Source organism: Desmodus rotundus, chromosome 11, assembly GCF_022682495.2.
Source record: "Desmodus rotundus isolate HL8 chromosome 11, HLdesRot8A.1, whole genome shotgun sequence".
In the NCBI taxonomy this organism is placed as follows: Eukaryota; Metazoa; Chordata; class Mammalia; order Chiroptera; family Phyllostomidae; genus Desmodus; species Desmodus rotundus.
The window spans coordinates 83,484,480-83,493,673 of record NC_071397.1 but is presented as its reverse complement, the minus strand read 5'-3'; positions in this window follow the sequence as shown (position 1 = coordinate 83,493,673).

Sequence of the window (9,194 nt, the reverse complement as noted above, 5' to 3'; positions counted from 1 at the left end):
TTTTGAAATAACTAAAGATTACTTATTGCATTTATCGCCATATGCTGCTCAATAATTTAAAAATTTCTTTTCAAATTAATGCCACTTTGGCAAAAAGAAAAAATGAAGTACACTTTTCATCACGTCATGACCTACCTCACAAAACTAAAAAGATTTTTCTGTGTGGGGACAGAGGGATACGGGAAATCTGTAGCTTCCTATCGATTTTGTTTAAATCTAAAACTGTTAATAAAGAAATTCCATGAAAGAGGGAAAGAGAGAGAGAGAGAGCTGAAAGTAATTTCCAAATTATAAAAAATTTTTTTCCCCCAAACAACCAAAGCAGAAGTGGGCTTAGAATTGGATTTTTATGAAGCAGAACCATTAATCTTTTGAAGCTTTTTTTTCTTATTATGAAAGCAAGGTATACTAATGACAGAAACTAAATGGTTCGAAAGTGAGAGCATAAGGTCTCACCGAGTCACCAATTCAGTGTCAACAACTCACACTCGGTGTATGTACTTCCAGATCCTTATTAGGTTTTTTCCTTCTTTTTTGGTCAAATATTTCAGTGTCATCAATTGTAGGCAATTTAGGCAGCTCCACTAATCACTGATTAGGCCAAGTTTTTCCAGCTTTTGCTTTCATGAACAACACTGAATACATGCCTAAAAAGAAGTTAGAAATTTGGAAAAATGTTAAGATTACAAAAAAAAAAAAATCTCAGAAGAATGCTTACAAAATGAACAGAAATGCTTAAAAGTGTAACAGATTGCAAACTCCCCTGGGTGTCCCCCTGCATTAATTTCCTATGATTGTGTAAAGAACAACCACAAACTTGGGCACCTAAAACATTGAAAATCTATCCTCTCACAGATCTGGAGGCCAGAGGTCTGAAATCAAGGTGCTGGCGGACTGCATTCCCCCCAAGACTCCAGCGGGGGACCCTGTTCTTTGCCTCCCTCAGCCTCTGGTGGCTGCCGGCATCCCTTGGCTTGAGGCCGCATCACTCTAGTCTCCGTCTCTCTGATCACGCTGGCTTTTCCTCTTCTGTCTGAAGCCTCCCTCTGCCTCTCTCTTAACAAAGGACATTTATAACATGCATTTAGGGTCCACACAGAATAATTGTGTGGACCCTAAAGTCACATCTCCATACCCTTTACCCATAATGTTTACAGGTGCCTCCCCACCCCCATTACTAATACTAAACAAAGTTAGTGATTATGGAGCTATTAATTTCTACCAGGCCATTGTTTTTACCAGATTTTCATGTTGGCCCGATTCAGTGGTATACTGGAGCCGGTGTGTTTAGGCTATGAGAGCCAGTTATTAAAATTTTAGGATTCCAGCAGGCTGCTTGTGAAATTGTTGCTAGCTTGCAATTTGGCCTCAGTGGGGAGTCTTTATACCATGGAAATGCTACGAAATCATGGCCTCCCTCACCTTGACCCCCACCCCAGGAAGCTGGTTTACCAAGACACCATTGATTGGCCAGACTTCCCCGGAACTCTAGGAAGCTCACCTTAGAGTTTTCGCTCCCTGAAGAACCCTCCAGTACCCCAGAGGATTGGCTGAAGGTCCCTACTTGATGCTTTTCTTTCCTTTTTTGTACTTCCTTAAAAATAGCTCTGTGCACATCTGTGTCCTACAATAAAATTTAAACTCCTCATGGTCAGGGTCCTGTCTTTTGTGCTTTAGTATCAGCCTGCCTGGGTGGTTGCCTGGATCAATAGATGTATACTGATTCCTTTGTCTGGGCGCTCTCCCCCTTCTAGGGATGCTTGGGGGGAATTGCAACAATTCTTTCCTTTCTTTCTTTTTCTTTCTTTCTTTCTTTCTTTCTTTCTTTCTTTCTTTCTTTCTTTCTTTCTATCTATCTATCTATCTATCTATCTATCTATCTATCATTCCTTGTTTGAGGACATACTTGAATTTGGCTACTGGGTACCACCAATAAATGCATTTTAAGTACTTTATGCCCAATTCTGTTTACTCATTTCTTTTTTTTTAAATTTTTATTGTTATTCAATTACAGTTGTATGCCTTTTCTCCCCTTCCCTCCCCCCCACCCCAGCTGAACCCACCTCCCTCCCCCACCCCCACCATCCCCCCCCCCCCATTTTGTCCATATGTCCTTTATAATAGTTCCTGCAATCCCCTCTTCCCACTGTCCCCACCCCACTCCCCCCTGGCCACTGCTAGACTGTTCCCAACCTCAATGTCTCTGGTTGTATTTTGTTTGCTTTTTTCTTTTGTTGATTATGTTCCAGTTAAAGGTGAGATCATATGGTATTTGTCCCTCACCGCCTGGCTTGTTTCACTTAGCATAATGCTCTCCAGTTCCATCCATGCTGTTGCAAAGGGTATAAGCTCCTTCTTTCTCTCTGCTGTGTAGAATTCCATTGTGTAAATATACCATAGTTTTTGGATCCACTCGTTTGCTGATGGGCACTTAGGTTCCTTCCAGTACTTGGCTATTGTAAATTGTGCTGCTATGAACATTGGGGTGCACAGGTTCTTTTGGATTGGTGTTTCAGGGTTGTTAGGGTATAATCCCAGCAGCGGAATTGCTGGGTCAAAGGGCAGTTCCATTTTTAGTTTTCTGAGGAAATTCCATATTGTTTTCCACAGTGGCCTCACCAGTCTGCATTCCCACCAACAGTGCACTAGGGTTCCCTTTTCTCCGCATCCTCTCCAACATTTGTCTGTGGATTTGTTTATGCTGGCCACTCTGACTGGTGTGAGATGGTACCTCATTGTGGTTTTAATTTGCATCTCTCTGATGGCTAGTGATGCTGAGCATCTTTTCATATGTCTCTGGGCCCTCTGTATGTCTTCCTTGGAGAAGTGTCTGTTCAAGTCCTTTGCCCATTTTTTAATTGGGTTGTTTGTCTTCCTGGAGTGCAGTCGTGTGAGTTCTTTATATATTTTGGAGATCAGGCCCTTGTCTGAGGTATCATTGGCAAATATGTTTTCCCATACTGTTGGTTCTCTTTGTAATTTGGTGCTATTTTCTTTAGCCTTGCAGAAGGTTTTTATTTTGATGAGGTCCCATTTGTTTATTCTTTCCTTTATGTCCCTTGCACTCATTTCTTTTTTAAAAAAAATATTTTTTCTTTCCTTGATTCTAGAAAGAGGGGAAGGGACGGAAAAAAAGAGGGAGAGAAACATCAATGTGAGAGAGAAACATCAATCAGTTGCCTCTTGCATGCGCCCCAACTGGGGATCAAACCCACAGCTTTCTGGTTTATGGGATGCCCAACCAACTGAGCCACACCAGCCAGGGCTGTTTATTCATATCTTTACATGTATGATTTGTCTGGTTCAGTGTACTCACCGCAGGTATCAGCAATTTTAAAAAATTTTGTATATTGGTTTCGGGTGTACAGCTTAGTGGTTAGCGAATTACATACTTTGCATGGTGTTCCCCTAGGTATTTCCAGCACCCCCGCTGGCACCATACAGTTATCACAACATTATTGACCGTATTTTTCTATGCTTTACTTACTTCCACGTGACTATTTTGTAACTACCAATTTGTGCTTCTTCAAGGTATCAGCAATATTTAACGTGTTTAGCATGGAATGGTGGTGCAATAAAGGTTGGCTGAATTGATACAGTGTCTGTTGAAAAACATGTATTCGGTGTGCTCTACAGAGCCATAGTCAGTATAGTTTCAAAGAGAGCTATATAGAATAAACCCTTAGGAAGATCACTTAAGGTTGACTAAAAGAATTTTTGTCTTAAACATGTGCCAGGAAAAAGTAATGCAAGAAATATTGCCATAGAACAACTAAATTCACATGGTGGAACCCAGGAGGTCCCAGCCTGTCTGTGTGGGTGACCAGGTAGAATGTGGGCCACTCCTAACTTTGGTTCACTGTTGATTGCCCTCGGATCTGAGCTAGATCGTTGGATTCCGGGGTTTGGGGGATGGAAACAGTGTAAGATGGCCTAACAATTTTTTTAAAAAAAATATACAGCTTAGCAGTTAATATCCCTCTTTCTTCTCTTTCTAAAGTAAAGCACTACAACTCTATGAATAATGGAATTTTATGATTAGGTTTTTAATGCAGACTTAATACACATTTTTTTTAGTTTACAAATTTTACTTTTCCCTTTTGGAATTTAGCAATAAAGAAATGACTGCTATAAAAATCTAAGTGTCTCCTTTTCCAGAAACATGTTAAGATCAAAAGAAAGAGGTAACTCTTTCAACCCACATTTGCCCACTGCTGATTGTGTGGTAGGTACTGTAAGGGATTGCAGGTGACAAGATGGGATCCCTGTCCTTGGGGAGTGTAACAGTCCAGCACTGTGCTGATTCAAAGGTGGCCTGTGGCCTGGCGTCGCCGGGCCCTTAGAGAACTTTGGGATTGCGGGACCTACCACAGACCTGACTTGGCCTCTGCATTTTAGTAAGATCTCCTGCGATTTTGTGCATAACCAAGTTTGCAAAGGACTGGTGGGTAAGTAGAAAAAAATAATTTTAAGGATCACTGGAGAGGCCATAGGAGAGACACCAATAAATTTATTTTATTTTAAATATCTTTTATTGATTATGCTGTGACATTTGTCCCGAGGTTTTCCTCTTTGCCCCCTTCCACCCAGCACCCCCATTCCCTCCAGCAATCCCCACCCTTAGTTCATGTCCATGGGTTATGCATGTAAGTTCTTTGGCTTCTCCCTTTCTTATACTGTTCTTAACATCCCCCTGTCTGTTCTGTACCTACTGATTTGCACTTCTTAACCCTTGTACCTTCCCCCCGCCCCCCATTTTCCTCCTCCCCCGCAACTGATAACCCTCCATGTAATCTCTATGATTCTGTTTCTGTCCTGCTTGTTTGCTTAGTTTGTTATTTGGATTCAATTGTTGGTAGTTGTGATTTTATTGCCATTTTAATGTTCATAGTTTTGATCTTTTTCTTATATAATTCTCCTTAGCATTTCATATACTAAGGGTTTGGTGAAGATGAGCTCCTTTAGTTTTACCTTGTCTGGGAAATACTTTATCTGCCCTTCAATTCTAAATGATAGCTTTTATTTTTTTAATTTGTAATTTTTTTTTGAATTGGAGAGTAATATCAGAAGAATCTGAAAGTCATTGCTCAGTTTAGGGGACCTTCTCAACTGAACCCCTTGGATAGGCAGGCACATTTTCATTAAAGGTTGGGATCGAGTTTGGATGCTTGATTATTAACTACTCACTAAGCCTCTGACAGTCCAAGGTCTCTGTCTGTGATGGCCTCTGTACCAGGGGCAGCCTTTCTCCCCTCCCAGCGTGCCCGCCCTGGGGAATGAGAGCAGTAGCACGCTGCCATATTGCTCCCGTATCCGGTGATCCCACGGGGACAGTGCGGCTAGGGCTTCGAGTGTCAGATCTGTTCAGAGTCCTTTTCAGACATGAAGACACTGAAAGGTGGGAGTGAACCGGGGATCCTCCATAAATACAAACGTTTGTACTTCATCTTTCCATTTAGGGAAACACCGCTATGAAGTCCATTGAAAGGGACCTCCTCTGACTCTCAGTGCTGAAGCTTAGTGAAAAGGCATGTTTCCTTTCTTTTGAATATTGAAGCAGTGGCAGGTGAGGGAGGGGAACCCTGCAAATGGCCCTGCTCTGAATAGGTGATAGGCTGTGTCTGTCTTGAGTCTACAGTTGTTTAACTCCTTGGGGGGTAGGCGGTGGATGGGGAAGTAGGATTTAGTGTACTGTGGGAGGTGGCTTGCTGTGGCCCTGAGGGTAAAGATACTCTTCTTTTTCCCTTTTTTAGTTTTAAATGCCTGGCTCAAACTGTTTACTTCTGGATGTTGAAATAAGCTTTCATTATTAGTATGTACAAATTATCTCAGAGAAGGATTTCCATTTAAATCAACTCTTAAATTATTTATAAGAGATGACAGTTGGAAAACCTACTGCTCCCTGTCCTAGAAGCTGAAGGTCCCTGTGGGTCGTCTGGGTGATTCAAGGGTAACCGGATAGGGTGTACACTTCACTGCTCCGGCCCAAGCAGGGCCGCCTTGGAACAGGACGCAATTTAGAGGGACTCTCCTCTGACCATATACAGTAGGTATATGTTTTTTTCTTTTCCCACTTTTGTCTCTGTTCATAAGTGTTCTGTCTGTGGGCCCCACTCCCAGGCACGCCAGCCAGCCCCACCAACTCTGAAGTGTATGTAGAGCACTGTTCTTTGGTTTCTAACTTCAGGGTTTTGCTTCTCCCATTCTCCCTTCCAGATTTGAAGGGGGAGGGTCCAGGCAGAAAAGGCACACATGGAAATTAAAAGCCACAGTGTTCGTTTGTGGCCTTTGAGGCCAAAAAACTGATGGCACTTGAAATTGGTTCCCATTCTTGGCTGGCATTTTACACAGATGGCAGGTGGGCCAATTACATGCCTGAGTGGGCTGAAGGGTTTGTCTGATCCTCTGTCCTGTCATGTTTAACAGTTTTTATTAAATCGAAAACTTCCATTTCAGCTAAACTCCTTTTTTAAGGATGGGTATATATTAAAACATGAAATATTGTGTCTTTTGGCAAAGACCTTCCAAATGAGTTCAATCTATCCCTTTGACTCTTGGTAGAAACATAAATAAATCTTTTAGTTAATGGGTATTGACTCATTAATTCCCAAAGAAGGTGATTCTAGAACTTCCCTTAGTAATATGTTCTGGTGCCTCCCAGTTCTTATAGTTAACTTTTCTTTAATGTATTACTTAAATCATTCCTGAAATAATATGGGTCCATTTCTTGTCCTGCAGAGAAGTGTAAGCTTCTCACCACCTTCAAGTGCTAATAACTTCATCATAAAGCTGGTATATAGGTCCTGCAGCCATTGCAACCCTCGGGCTTCATCCTGTAAGGCAAAGGACAGGGTGCCAGCCGGGAGGCCGCTGCAACAAGCCCCACTGGTAAAGCTGTGCCTTTCGTTCCGCAAGCCCTCCCGGCTCCCACTAAACGTGTCATGTACACAAGGTTATTTGTCTGATTTCCCAATGCCTGAAGCCCCCATGTGGCAGGGGGTAGGGAGGGAGTGGTTTCTGGCCTGCCATGTGACAGTAGAAGTTCAGATTTGACAGCCTGACAGAGAGAGGGAGGGGGAGGCACTGCGCAGTAAGGGATGTGGGCAAAATCTGTTCTGCGGGCCTGGTCAGAAGGTCTGCGGAAAGTGTGCTGTAGTGTAGATTTCCACGGGAAACATGGTTAAAGTCAGATGTTTCATTACATTGAAGATTATAGCTGAAGGTATTTGAAAAAAAATAGGTTATATTCTAAAAATCAGGATTTTCCACCGCAGGGTTGTTGTAACCATGAGCTGTAACAGTATACACGAAACGCACTGCACAGGTTAGCCGTGACCTGGCTGCTGGGAGGGCCCCTCGGGTTGGTAGTCCAGATAATTAAAATGTGTGGTTCATTTTAGTTGCCAAGTAAATACAGTTTTTTGAATGAATTTTAATAGCTTTTTAAGGAGCCCACTTAACGATGTTCGAAACTAATTGGAATATGCTCTAACATGGGTAGTTAAAATCTCCATTTCCTCCAAAGCTGATTTAAACCACTGTAGTCTGTCTGGTCACATGGGGACTCGGATCCAGTTGGAACAGTGGTTAATTACCTGACCTTCTTTTACATAAGTGAAGGAATTGGTGATCGTGGCCTGGTATAACAGAAACGTGGGAGAGTTAGTAGATGGAGAACTGGTTGTTGTGCAGATGCATCCATGGGTCTTGCGAATGAATGATGGGAAATCCAGTGAGTTTTTCAGAAGCCCAGCATCCTCTCCATCCCTACTCGGAGGGAGAGTCAGGAGCCTAGTCCCTGAAGTGACAGTTATCCTTCCCAGCTGCTTGGCAGTGACTCTTCCTCTAGCCCGTCCCTCAGCTCTTTCCCAGGCGTGTGTAGGAACAGGAGGTCCCAGAGGAAAGCACACTGGTCACTAATGACACCAATGCGTCTACGCCCTTGTGTGTGATCGTGAGCGCACTTCGGTGTGCCTGCGCTGGGAAGCGCACTCCACAGCACTTACTGTGTACAAAGAACAGCACAAGGTTCGTTTCAGAGCTTAGATATTTCTAAATTAAAAGTGGAGCTGCAGCATGCAGACTCGAGAAGGAGACAACGGTGTTTCTGGTTTGGGCTCTGTGGATCCTTGGCGAATGCAAGCATGGATGCCAGGCTGCCAGAAACCTCTGAAATGGTGAGCAGCAATGGGGTTGAGTATTTTCTGGCATGACGGTTCTTTTTTGCTTTTTATGTTTTGATTCTCAAATATGTCTTTGATTCAGAAAGAACACTGGATGCTTGAACTTTGATGTTAGCCACTGGTGCTGTATATAATTTATACTGTTTTTGCCCTCCTACTAGGGATCAAAGTAGAGAGATCATTCCAGTTTAATAGCTGAAGCAGGTCTAGAGTGTTTGGTGATATAGGCGGCATTGCTGGTGAGTGGTGAAACTTTTAACCCAGTGGTGTCTGACATGACCTGGTTCCATTGCTGACTCCTCTGTGTGACTTTGGGTATGTAACATACCTTCTCTGGGCCTGAATTTCCTCATCTGTAAGTTGAGGGGTTTAAATAACATCATCTCTTGAGGGCCCTTTTAGCTTTTAGTTTAGCTTTTAGTTTAAAAGCTAAAAGGGCCCTCATCTGTGCTATCTGGACTGTTTTGTGGCCTCTTGCTTCAGTCCTGGGCCTGTCTTCCATTGTGGTCCCCGGGACAGTGTGAGCTGTCCATCTCGGGAACACTTGGCAGCAGCTCTGTGTTTTTCTACAAGTGTTCCAACCTCAGCTTGTAGAGCCCCTTTCTTATAAAATCTCAACGAATTCTAGATGTATGACGCAAAAACCTGCTTTCATAATTTTACATCAAAGTTTATTTTTTTATTGCAATTTGTTTTAGTATGTTTGCTCAATTCTGGGTTAAGGAAAGTGACCCAGTTCTCTACTTGTTGCTTATTAGCCTTACTCGGAATGACATTTTAAAAAATGTAGTTACTGATTTGGGAGGGAGAGAGACACGGATTTGTTGTTCCCCTTATATATGCGTTCATTGGTTGATTCTTGTATGTGCCCTGACTGGGGATTGAACCTGCCACTTGGCGTTGTGGGACAATGCTCTAACCAACTGAGCTACCCTGCCAGGGCCTGAAGAACATTTTGTGGGGAGGATGCTAATTCAAGTGTCTGTGATGGAAAGTTGCAGGGACTTTTTA